The following is a 12867-nucleotide window of genomic DNA, read 5'->3' as shown; positions in this document are numbered from 1 at the left end:
AAATCTGTATGCATTCAGCTGCGAGACCATGCATTTGACGGACTCGGATTAAAGGTATGTGTGCGAATTTAACGTGGTTGAATTTTTAATTGTTCAAATTTTTTTTAAGAAGATGTATCATTGAGAAATTATTTACAGAACCAGCAGTGACAGGTGCAACAGTTTGCATTAACACTGACATCTTATAGGGCAAGAACATGATAAAACCCAGGAAGAGACAGGGCAAGTACACTGTTCAGAGAGAGCTTGCTGGGAGCATAGAGCACAGTGCAGTGTTCACGGCATCCCCTTTGGTGAGATCTCTTATTCATTGTCTGTTTGGGCCTGGTAAAAGAGATGGAAAGATAGACTCAAGGGCTGACACTCACTGCAGTGCATCGTTATCGGATTTAAATAAGGCAGCTGAGCAACCTCTCAGTGGTAGGATTCGCTTCCTTAACTTTTACTGTCTAAAGCAGAATGGTCTAAACCAGGCTGTGTCTATAATCAGTAGAGGAACCTGCAGAGGGCATTTCAGAAGCTTCAGTTAGGGTGAGATGAATCGCTTTCTGGCTCTTTTCAGTCTGGAGGATCTTTAGATGGCAGCATGGACAGGTAAGTAAAGTAGGAGGGCTCCCCTCTAGAGAGTCATGCTGAGACTGGAGATTGATGACCTGACCCGTGATGAAATGCAGTATGCACAGGCAGGTGGCAGAACACTGCCGGGAGAAAGTGTGAGTTTAATTTCTTCAGTGAGAAACAAACAACTGATGTTTGGTTGCTTTTGAAAGGCCTGAGAATAACAGCAGCAAAGCTGGTGCACTCTTAATTCCAGCTCTCTTTCTCTTGAGCAGTGTAGCTGAAGACTCTTCAGCCTGGAGCATTAATTTTGCTGTTCTTCCACTGTGGCCCCAAGGGAATGGGTGGAAACTTGAAACCATGCATCTTCTGATTTTCTTGTGGCTAACAGGTCTGAGATGACATTAGGAAGTGACAGGAAATTTTCAACTGGCATGGGACTGAAGGGCCCTGATTTTGGTCACTGCTCTTAAGTTTTCCATGTAAGCACTTCCTGTGAAGTTGCAGTGTGCATTTACTGTTCTTATTCTGAGTGGGAAGGTATGTTTGCAAGGGGAGAAATTAAAATTATTTTGGGTTTTACAGTCTTATTTGAATAAACTCCTCCAACTCCCACTTTGGCCAAGATGTACCTTTAAACAGATGTGAATAGAGCAATATATCCAGTGAGTGTCTTTCCACAAAACTACAGGACACTGAGTTCACAAAAAGCCAGGAGAAAAATAGGAGACAAATCGCTGCTGTTTCTCAAAGGATCAGCGAGGAATCACTGTTGGTGTCTCTCTTGGTAGCTAATACTGGAATAGCTGAGATGAGCCTCTTAACATAATGCTCTCTCTGTGTAAAAGTCATCAATGACAGACTAGTAGAGAGGCCCCTAGGAAAGTAGAACTCTGTTTTAAGGAGTTTATTCCAGTAATACAGGCAAGATAATGCCCCAAAAGTCAGATTTAAAGGTTTAAGTCTGCCCTTGCTTAAGCAAAGTGGCCATCAGGAGTTCTGTCAGGAGTTAAATGTGAAAGTGAAATAATGGTGTCAGGTTTTGTTTGCGTTTTTTTTCTGTATTAAGAAGCAAAAAAGAATTTTAGTTTCATCTTAAACTAGTGTTGAAAATAGTTCATAAAAAAAGGTTCACCTTGTCCAGATCTTCTGGGGTTACCTTAAATTGAAGGGGTTTTGAACTGAAATTAAAGTTTTGATGCAAGACTTATTTCAGAATTACATTCCAATGAATCCAGTCTTCTTGGTGTTGAGACAATGTCCAGAATCTCACTAAAATCAAATAAAGGGAGTGAGATATTTAGAATTTTAATAACTGCAATGAACAAATATATCTCCCTCTCTGGCTGCTAAAGAAGATATTGAATCTGGGCATGTGGTTTATTAAAATACAAGAGATAAGAGAAATGAAGAAGATTATAGGAAACAGACATACATACATGCAATACATTGGGAAAAAAGGGAAGTGATGTCAGTTAAATAACAGATCAAGAAGCCATGTAAGGGAGTTATAAAGCTCAATATTACTCACTTATTTGCATATATAGTTGTTGGTAAGACTTACTTTGTTAGGGCTTTGAAAAGAAAAGCTATTACAAGCTTAATGGTGAAGTAACAACGGTGAAGTGAAATGGTGAAGTGGTAGTTGGCAGTTCAGTCTGAAAGGATTCACAGTGCTTTTGGTTTGAGCAGTGGCTTACAAGGCTTTCTGGCTTCTAAAAGTGTGAAAAGTTGAAGCTGGATATAACAGGAATAAAATCTCTTACAAGCCTCTTTCTGGCCCTCAGTTTGGTGGGGAAAAGGGAGAATATAATCTATTGTCAGTTTACAGATGAGTTTGCTTTTCTTCAGTTCACATTTTCTTCTTATAGACAGGGAGGGTGTTTCCTGGAACAGTAAGTGGGACTAAATATGATCTAAGGTGTAATGCTAAAAATTTGGATCTCAAAAGAATAGCTGTTCCCTTCTGTAGGACATGTTATCAGGTGTATGGACGGTAGTTCACCTTTGCTTTCCCTCCATGTTAGCACTCTCCAGGCCGATGCTTGTGATCCATTGCATATGACACATGCAGCCATGTAACTCCCCTGCATCCTTGTTCCCATTGCAGTAACATGCCTGCCTAGGGTGGTGACAAAAAGATGACAATGAATGTGGTATTATCCTGAAATCGGTACATACAGTCCTCTGCGGAGGAGACAGTTTTGGAATGTGAACTTTGTCCTTTAATCCAAATACAGCAAAAGTCTGTCTCTCCCTTCCTTCTTACCGCATCTCAGCTGTCTTTTTGAGGAAAAGTCTTAAAATTTGGTACGTGGACATTATGAATATCTAAGTACAGGGAGACAAATGTGAAATTTGTCATTTCTAGTGCAGGTTGCCCAAAGAATCATTTAACAGCCACAAAAAATGTGTCAGAGATTTCCAAAGGCGTTTAGGAGACGCTCATGCCCTTTTGCTGTTAATACTAATGAGAAGTGAGTGTCCCAATCACCTGGACAGGTTTTGGAAAGTCTCAGCTAGATTCATGTCTTTCTGGAGGAAATTACATTTGACAGGAGGCTTCTGATGCAGAGAGAATAAGGGCATTGGAGGCCACTATTTGAATTCATTGTATTTCGGTTCAGAAATCTGCCAAATATGCAATACATACAGATGCTGATATCTATACCTCTGTTCTGCTGTCAGGTAATATAATATCCTTTATTTTTCTGCTTACTGCATATGCTGTTAAATTAGGTAGACGTATTTGCAAGGTGAATGACAAGTGTAATTGGCTATAAATGCTCCATTTAGAGAGATTGCAAACTATGTTTAAGTTACACCCAAGTGCACCTGTACTTGAGATGCAAAGTCATTCAGCTCCCATAGCACCTTCATTATAACCATACTTCATCCTCCCACACAAATAGATTCTGAGAAAAATAATTTCTCCCCAAATGTACATCTGCTGCAAATTATACCAGCATCATTACACATGCAAGTATAGGGAACACAAATCTCATACTATATGTTGGTGCTGATTGAAAGATGACACCTACTTTTGGAAAACAAAGGAAAGCTAAAATAAAAGCTTGGCAAATTCTTGTTTGTTTGTTTCAAAGCATTTCCTAAATTCATTTGTCATTTCTGCATGCTTGGAGAAGATTTTTTCAAAATTTTAATTGAAAATTTTTAGCTTTGAATCCTTGAGAATGAGATTGAAACCATGGCTGAATTTTTTTTTAATTGACCTTGTTCGGGGAATCACTGTTGCTAAAACCTAGAGATCACTTTTATACCATTCTTTGAGACATCTAAAATTAATTTCAGAAAAACATGAATATTTTCAAGAAAGGCTGTAGTAGTTAAAAGGTTTTTGTCTTTTTTCTTTTGGAAAGTCTTTAAGGTTTCAGATAAAAAGCTATTTTTTAATGCAAACAGCTTTTTATTGAAACACTTCTGACTAGTTCTCCTTCAAAGTAACATTTGTGACCAGAAAGAAAATGGTACAATTTAATCAGTGCCTACCTTTCATTGTCCCCGTCAGATCTGCAGTTGGTTGTGTTAAGAGCATGTGTGTGCAAAGCACTGCTTATTACCTTAACAGCCAGGAATCTTGCAGGTTTCAAATTCCCAATTTCTCTTCTCTGTTTCTTCATTATTCTAAGTGGCAGTTGTGTACCAACAGAGAACAGACAGGGCCGAGGCAGTTTTAACTTATTTTTGTGTCTCAGGTAATCTGTGTTCTCTGCTTTAATACAAAGTAGTCCCAAGGCTGGTGCACACTTTCCTATGTTCTTTCAAGCCACATCTGTCAAATCTGTACTCGACAGCTGGTCTGTATGGGTGTCATACATTCAAAGCAAAGACAGTTAAATGAAAGAAACTCCTGAACAAATTCAATATAGATTGTGCCCTGCTGCCTGTGATGTGGGACTGAGGTATGCCTGATTGCAGATCTAATCTCACTCTGATACCTGAGTAGCAATAATGACAGTCGCTCCATTTTGTCCTGCCCAAGGAGGCTGTGGGATGTCTTTAGCTATATGAAGTATTAGCACTTTTTAGGCTTTCCACAGCCAAGACCACGGTTCAGAAGGCAGATGGAAATTCAGGTACAGGATGACTTCTGGAGACCCCAGCTCTTGGCCTCTGCTGTTCAGCAAGTGTAGGAGTTGTTATCTCTAGGCTTTAACAGAGCCTCAGGATGCCACCTGCTAAGGAGGCATAGACAAACCTCTGCTTGCAGGGAAATTCTGCTGTTTAATGTTACAAGGAAGTTTCTTACTTTAGTGCTAAACTGCTAAACTGAATCTTCCCTAAAGTAGTATGCAGCGTTGCGCATTGCTGTGCTAAGGGCTGTATGTGTAATTAGTGACTTGTATGATTCCCAAAAGCTGCAGTCTAAACCTTAATCCAACCTTCGTGTTGATCACCATGCTACATCTCTTGAAAGCATTTATGATCAGGGGACCGCATTTCTTAGAGCCAATTCCACATTGGAGCTGACTTTTATTAGGGAGACAGGATGTTAAAAAAAATATTAAACTGGTCCTCATTAGAAACTGGAGACATAAAAGTCTCCAGAGCCAGATTGTGACTGCCGCTGCAGAGCTGTTTATGCAGCTGTTTATGCAGAGAATAGCTCTCTAGGGATGGGCTATTTTGCTGCTGCTTCTGCTCCAAAGACCCTGCACCTAGATGCCAGTGCTGGAACCAGGGGTTTTGGGTTCCTGCCTGAACAGCATGAATCTTAGTGATTGCTAAGTGCCTCGTTCCCCCCTCTGGAGAGTGCATGGGTTGTCACAATACCTCTGTCTCACTTGCAGCGCCCTGAGGCATGGGAAATGAGATAAAAACAAAGGCAAAGCAAATGCAAAACCTCTGACCTATCTGCAAATGTTGCTTCTGGGGCTATTTGTTTCCGTGTATCCCCAGAGCACGTTGGGGGATGCTGGTTTATTGCTGCCTGGGATATCTTATCCTTTCACTTTCAGTGACATGTAACTCCTTTTTCTTTCTGAAGGGTTTCGAAAATGACTTAAGATGACCTGAAGAGCTGCCATTTGGCTTCCGTGTATCTCCAGCCAAATTACTACACATTCACTTTGTTACTATCAGAAGCACCAGGTCCTTCTCTGCCGGGCTGCTGCCCAGAAAATCAGGTCCCAGCCTGCACTTATGCATGGGTACTAAGCTGTCTGAGGTAGAAGGGCTTTGCTGAATTAATGAGGTTCCTGATGGCCCCTTTCTCCAGACTGTTAAGGTCCCTCAGTTAAGTCCAGGCTTGGCCTGTCCCTCTGTCTTCTCATCCCATTCCTTCCTGGCTCCCAGTTTTCCCCCTTCATTACTCCAAATCTGGAGTCTCATTGAAATAAACATGAGTGAGTGAAAACACCTGCACATCAAAGCAAATACATTTAAAACAACATTAAAAAAAGCTTTTCCATCTTGGTTGTCATCTGTGGTTGGTATTTTGGAGAAAGCCAGCCTGCTTGCAGTTACACCATTACCTTTACACACAAGGTCATGTTAACTGTCTGAGCAAATGCTGACAGTGTTGGAAACACCCACCTGCTGCAGATGAAACCCAATTAACTGGCCTCATGCTGTTATAAGAACCCCAAGCAGGAGCTCTCCTGGTTCTTTGCCTGGGGAGAGAGATGTGTGGGCTGTGTTTTGGCTTGGAGCTAGGAGTTTTACTCTCTCTTCTGTCTTTCTGAAGACTCCTTCTCCTTATGATAGGAGATGCTGTGCTAAATAACACTATTTGAGAACAATGCCTGTCTGATCAGTGAATTTTCTTTAAACCAGGTCTAATTGCCTTATCTAGATCAGTGTCTTTTCCTCCTTACTTTCAGCGGTATTTTTAGACTAGTCAGTAAGTCTGTGATATGACAGGACCCCTTAAAAGCTCTGGGTAGCTTGGCTTGCGGAGTCTAAAAGGAAGGGGTATAGGATTTGCCCTGTAAGGAGGCTGACAGCTATTCTTAAGGTGTTTAGATCTAATCCATACTAATGAGATAGCTTCTTATCTAACAGAACCGCAACATTTCTTAACTGCTTTCTGTCTTCTTTTGAAAACCTATGTAATAAATTACTATGAGACAATAGTTTCTAAAAGGCATTCTCCTAACCTTAGTTTCTTCACTAAATTGAATGAATCTAGTGAAGTGTCTCTTAGAAACAAATCTTTTTTAAACCTGCACTCTATTCTTCTTAACCTCTCTGCCCTAAACTATTTCTGAGACAAGATGAATACCAGCCTGTGAAGATCATAGTTACATTTATTCTACTTAAGCATTCACTTGGCTGATAGCCTGGAATAAGTCACTTTTGAGGGTTAAACAACTTCTGAGGCTATAGATGGGACCTCATTATGCAATGTATGAGGAGAGTTATTACTGTAAGCTGGTTGCTCAGGTATAGTTGCTGTGTTCACTACATAGAAAGTACAGGCACTGAGGTTACCCTTGTGTTGAAACCCCTTAGCTGAAATCTGAAACAAGTGGGTTAACCTCTCTCCCATGGGAACCTTCCACACTTTGCCCCGTTTTTGCTAATTCAGGGTTCTACCATTTTGCTACTAGAAAATGTAGGAAAGAAGGTTTCCGCTCCGTGTAAGGATTATGTCCTTGCTTTGAGATACTTTAAATTGCTAATACTAACTTAAATATGGCCTGGGCTGATACCACTGCTGAGAAGCAGACCAAGTCATTGACAAAACTTTGAAATCAGAGACTTCCAATTTGAATCACGCGTGTCCCTAAGGCTCTTGAGCACTGAAAGACAGTATGCCTAAACACCAGGTGTATGATCCTGCCTTTGTACTTCAGTGGGATAACCAGGATGAGTTTCTCTAGAAATGTGTTGCTTAGAGTGATCTCCACCTCCCAGTGTACTTTCCCATTACCCAATACAGATGAACCAGGTTGGGACATTTCTTCCTCCTTTAGAAGTGCTCTGAGCTGAAACTTTGTTTGGATTCTTCTTAACAGCCAAAACCCTGCTATGGTCCATCAACAAAGGGTTATTTGTTTGTGAAAAGCTTGGGAAATAATAGGACCAGGAAAATTAACCAAACCCAGTTGTTTTCTTCATTAATTAAATAATCTTATTAGCTTTTTTTTGCTGATAGAAAGTTACCATCTAAAGGCAGATAAAAGGGGGGTTCTAGCTAGATTTGTCCTCAAATGGGACTGGAAGAGAAATCTGGATTGTTGGTTTGGACTCGCATAGCGAAGGGGAATTGCTTTATCATGTTCAAAGAACCACCAAAATATTAAAGGTTCCAAACTTTGATGCTGCAGCCTTAAATGTCTGTGTCCTAGAAAAATCACTAAACCAAGTAGCTGCTTTTCAAAGCCATCTGAAATGCTTAGGTCTACAGGCTGAATTTTGAAATCCCAGTGAAATGCATAAAGTCATCTTAGATTAAGGGTTTAGCTCACCTGTACTGCATGCTTAGAGTCAGACAGGATGAATAATGACATGACTGGATCACTTTTCCCACACAACAAATGACAGTCATATGTATCTCGCTGAAATTCAGAGTGGAATAGGATACTCAACTTTGTCCTATATGTGTAGATTTTTCAGCTGAGCTTTGGCCTCCTCTGACTTGCTGCATTTCCATGTGAGCTGTGTATCTCTTCCTGAATTAATGTAAATTCTGAGTAGATCTTCAAACAGGCAGGGTTGCTGCATCCTGGGCTTGCTTTCAAATAGCCACATCCTTATGGGGAACTCATGTTCTAGTTAGTGTGACAGGACATTCCTTCCTCCTCTGCATGCGGAATGAGCACCAAAAAGTCATTGACCAAATGCTTCCAAACAATGCCAGATTCTCTTAGGATTGATATCACAAAGTGGTATGTTGATAAGCGTTCAGGGCTTCTCTCATAAACATACTTAACTGTCTATGTGATGGAAATGGAAGGTTATTTCAGTGATGGTTTGCTCACTTTCTGCATGTAAATAGTGATCTGGAGGGTGTTGACAGGACCCTCCAAAGCAGTTGTGTAATGTTAGAGATCTGTTCTCTATAAATGCTCCCCCAGTGACTCTCCTACAGATGAAGTGGCTGCCAGTGCTGTTCTGTGCACTAAAATTGTCAAGGCTCTCTGTTTTCCAGCCTTCAGAATGGAATCATACTGCAAGTCCTACTTAGCCTGTCCTTGCTTCAGAGTGAAAACGGTATTGATAAAGATGTCCTTAACTCTTTCAGGACACCGTACAAAGGTTGCTAGCTGCTTTCCTACCTGCCCCCCTTGAGTTGCTGCATAATTTAAATCATCAAGTTGTTCTTGCAAACAGTTCTCCCATTTCATTTTAATACTTCAAAGAATTACTGGACCTCGTAATATTGATCTATTCACTTCCTATCCTTTTATAGCTGCCTATATAATTTCTGATCCTTAAATCTGACAACTGTGTCCCCAAGATGACTGTTCTTAATGTTTAAATGATTGCTACCTTCCATCAAAAAAATCTAGCATTTAAACAGGAAATACAGTGAAAAAGCAATAAAATAGTATGTCTATGGATTAATTTCAGACTACCCTTTAAGTATAAAACCAATGTGTGGAATATAACTCGATTTTTAGGTGAAAGTGGATCAAAGTTCTCTAAGCGCTAACAAGAAATCACCTGGAAATAGTGCCAAGTGCACGTAAAAGTGTCCAAATTTTGTACATTTTGTGTATATGAAACTGCATAGAACGAATTATTTCAGAAAGAATGAGAGGTTTATGCTTTTATGTAGATATCACAAAGACATATAGGATTACAAGAATGCTAGAAACAGCAATTAATGTACTAGGTCTTTCAGTAATGCCATTTCCTCTCTGTTGAGCAATACAGTGTTTAAACTTTATTTTTTCTTTTTAGTGGATCTGTGTTTCCATGCTAAAGCACTGCATATAATTTTGGGGTATAACTTTCTATAAAGGCAAAAAAATTCCCTGCTACTCTCCTTCCTGCTCTGTAGACCACCAAAGAAACTACTAATGCAATTTTAATTTATAGCTTTACTTTTTTCTCAAGCTCTGGGACAAAGATTCCCTAAAGTGCTTTAGAACAGAGGTCAGACTGCATTTTTAAAAAAGCTGTGAGAAGTCTCTGATCTGCAATATAAACCCCATGCTATCCAGCTCTGCAGTCTAATCAAGCTTGGAAGCTGCTGATTTGGTAGGAGGGTAACTGCGTGCAGCAGCCGCGTAGATCACATCACATCTTCATAAGGCAGTTAGATGCTGTGGAAGGCCAAGCTTCCAGTTTTCCCTCTAGTACTGTACCTTGCTTCTCCTCCAGAGCCATCCCTCAAGCACAGAAGGTGTCTTAAACAGTGCATGCCAATTGCAACTGCTTACCATGATCATTGCCTTCACTGCTGGTGCTGCACTCCACATTGAAACTGTTACAGCCTCTCCCTCTGGGTCTATTAAGAGCTGCAGCCTTGCTGAACATGCTTCACAGACCTTCTGGCTTTTGGCTTGACATGTTTGTCCATTTCTTTGTTAGCACACGTAGCAGAGAAGCCCTTATCCAGCTTTGTCTGTTTGCTCTGGCTTCCTACTGCAAATGTCAAGTGACTTAGAGCCATCTATCTTTTAAGGGTAAAACAGGCATGAAAATCAAAGGCAGCAGGTTTTGAATCTCGGCAACTTCCAGAGTATGAGCTTCTAAATTTATGTGCTGTGAGGCGGATGGTTTTTAACAGTCTTCTTGCTTATCTGATGATCAAATCTCCAGATAGTTAAGTGATAGATACCTGCCAGTCCTACATCTGTCATCCAAAGTATGCTTGGATTGTTTGCTGCTTGTGCAGATGGAGCATGTTAGGTGCTTGCATTTGGTTGGGACCATGTTACATGTTACCTGTCTGATCCTTATATTCTATGCAAAGTGTTGAGATTTGAACAATTTGTGTTCCCGTGGTACTTTTTTCCCCCTTTCCTTCTTTTCCTTCCTCTTCTCTTTCCAAGATGCATGACCTCTCTATACTTCCATTTTCCCTGTTTTCACCCCATGCCACCAAAGGTGTACCACCTGTGCAGACAAATGTTTTGACGACAGAAAAGTGAGGTACTGTAATTCCAAGTTTTAAATATGTTTCAGTTCAATGTCTGTAGAATCACCTAGTGAGTCATCTTTCTTCAGACTACAATGAACTTACTTTTTAGCAGTCTGGGATACATCTGCTCTCACTTAGTGAGGCCAGGTGTTACAGTAGAACAAATATTTTTGAAACTGAAGGTACAAGTACTGATACAATAGAGGGAATTTTTGAACTGGCAGTCACGAAAAGTGTAACTTTGTAACCAGGTCTGTTTTTTAAAACTTTACCAAAAATGTTTTCTAAGTGCTTAATGATTTTGGTATCTTAAACTTACACCATCCCTCCTCCTCCAAATTCACAAACAATCGTGTGATTAACCTGCTTCTTTCAGGCAAAACACTGATATGAAAAGCTGAGAAACATGCAACAGGCGTATCTCATATCCAGGGCTGATACTCCAAAATCTGTTGAGGCAGGAAGCCCTATTGAAGCATAAGCAGAGTGTTAAGCTTTTCCCGAGAAGGACTAGATGGGAATTTCTGTAATACAAAGAAGAATGAATTTTAGAGGTTCTCCCTTACAAAGGAAAGGGAGTTCACTGAGTTTTACCAAACATCAGGCAAGTAATTCAGCCTGGAAAAGCTGGTTTGGAAGGCTGCAACTTTGAAGTGGTGAGTCAGTCTGCAAAACACAACTCTGCTGAGAGATTTCAGTGACCCTGCCTGAAACTCCAGGTAATGGTGGCCACTGAAGTTCTGTAGGAAGCAGACTCTGCCTGCACGAGAGCTTTGCAGTGTAGCAAGGAAAGCCGACTTCATAAAAGCTCCACCACCAGCCACCTACTTTCATCTTCCACTGCTACAACTTTCCTGGAAGGCTTTCACTAGAGCAGTGTAACAGGATTGTGCACACAGTGTCACCTAACAGTTGTCTTTTCCCAGCTGCAAGCCTCTTTTTTGCACCCTGTTATGAGCATCAGGATTCACTCTGCGAGGGCAGACACTGAACCTCAGTCACGTACCTGTCTGAACTACTGAGAGCTCCTGAAAAGTAGTTCTCATTAGGGCAGACTGGCAAAATAAAGCTCTCTTTAATCTCTCAGCTGACTTATTAAATACAAGGTGTTGTTGAGGCTGCTCTGGTGTTGTCAGTCTTGTTTGAAGCAAAGCATGAAAAATGTGCTTTGCCTTGCTGCTGATGGGGTTGCTGGATAGAAGAGGGTGATTTAGCGGCTCATCTCCCTACCTTCCATGTGTAATCTGCCACTTGAAAAGCTGCTGGTAGTGCCAGGGTGGTGCTGAGCCATAGTAGGTAATTTTTCTTCCTTGTGCTGTTGGTGGGAGAAGCTTTTGCACAGAAACTGCCACTTTGCCCTTCAATTTGCAAGAACACCAATATTAGCCTTTATATAGGGAGAGAAGGGAAGGGAACCTGCACTTTTGATGGGAGAAATTTGCACCTCTGGCAGGCTTGTCTGGGCTCATGTAGAAAGAAAATTATTTGAATGCTGCACTGTAGTTGTGGCCACTTGCTGTCTCTTCAGATTGTCTTATCTTCTCCTTCCTTTTTATTTTTTTTCCTATCACTCTTTAACATGTTGGAAAACATTTTCATTTCTTTCTGAGAATAAGAATGGGGAATGGCAAGCAAGAAATTAGTAGTACAGAGGAAAGCATGGCTGTGGTCAGGTCTTCCATCAGATCAGTTTCAGGTACTAAGCAATAATGTGGTGTCAAAATACTGAGCAATGAAGCATTAGGATGATGCATGTCAATTCGTTTCAATCCTCTGGAACCTAAAAGGAAATCCCCTACTACTTCAGATCCCATCATGAAATAATGGCATTCCTCCTCTTCTGCCTCCCTCCCTGCTCCCCTAGGGAGAGATCAAGCAGTTTTAGATAACCCTAGTCTTCATTCATGTGGCATAATGGTATTATAAGAGAGAAGATATTTAAAAACGAGCAACAAACAGGACTGGAATCAGAGTCTCAGCCCACTCTCCTTGTGGTTGATGGGAAGGGGAATATGGTTGCCTTTTGGAGAACTGCTCCCCATGCCATTTTTACTGCCTTCCCTACTAACTTCAGTTCCTTTATGGGCCATGATGTCCAGTTTCTCACATACCCCTTGGTTCCTGGCATCAAATGCCAGCTCTGTAAGCAATGACTTTTGAATGACTGAAAAGTGGTATAGAAGAAAGAGGGAAATACAGTATGACCAGGTGATCTAACAGGCTTCCAGCTGGTGCAACTGTCTGAGAGCCCA

The sequence above is a fragment of the Accipiter gentilis genome, chromosome 6 (assembly GCF_929443795.1).
Source record: "Accipiter gentilis chromosome 6, bAccGen1.1, whole genome shotgun sequence".
Classification (NCBI taxonomy): domain Eukaryota; kingdom Metazoa; phylum Chordata; class Aves; order Accipitriformes; family Accipitridae; genus Astur; species Astur gentilis.
This window is presented reverse-complemented; position numbering follows the sequence as displayed.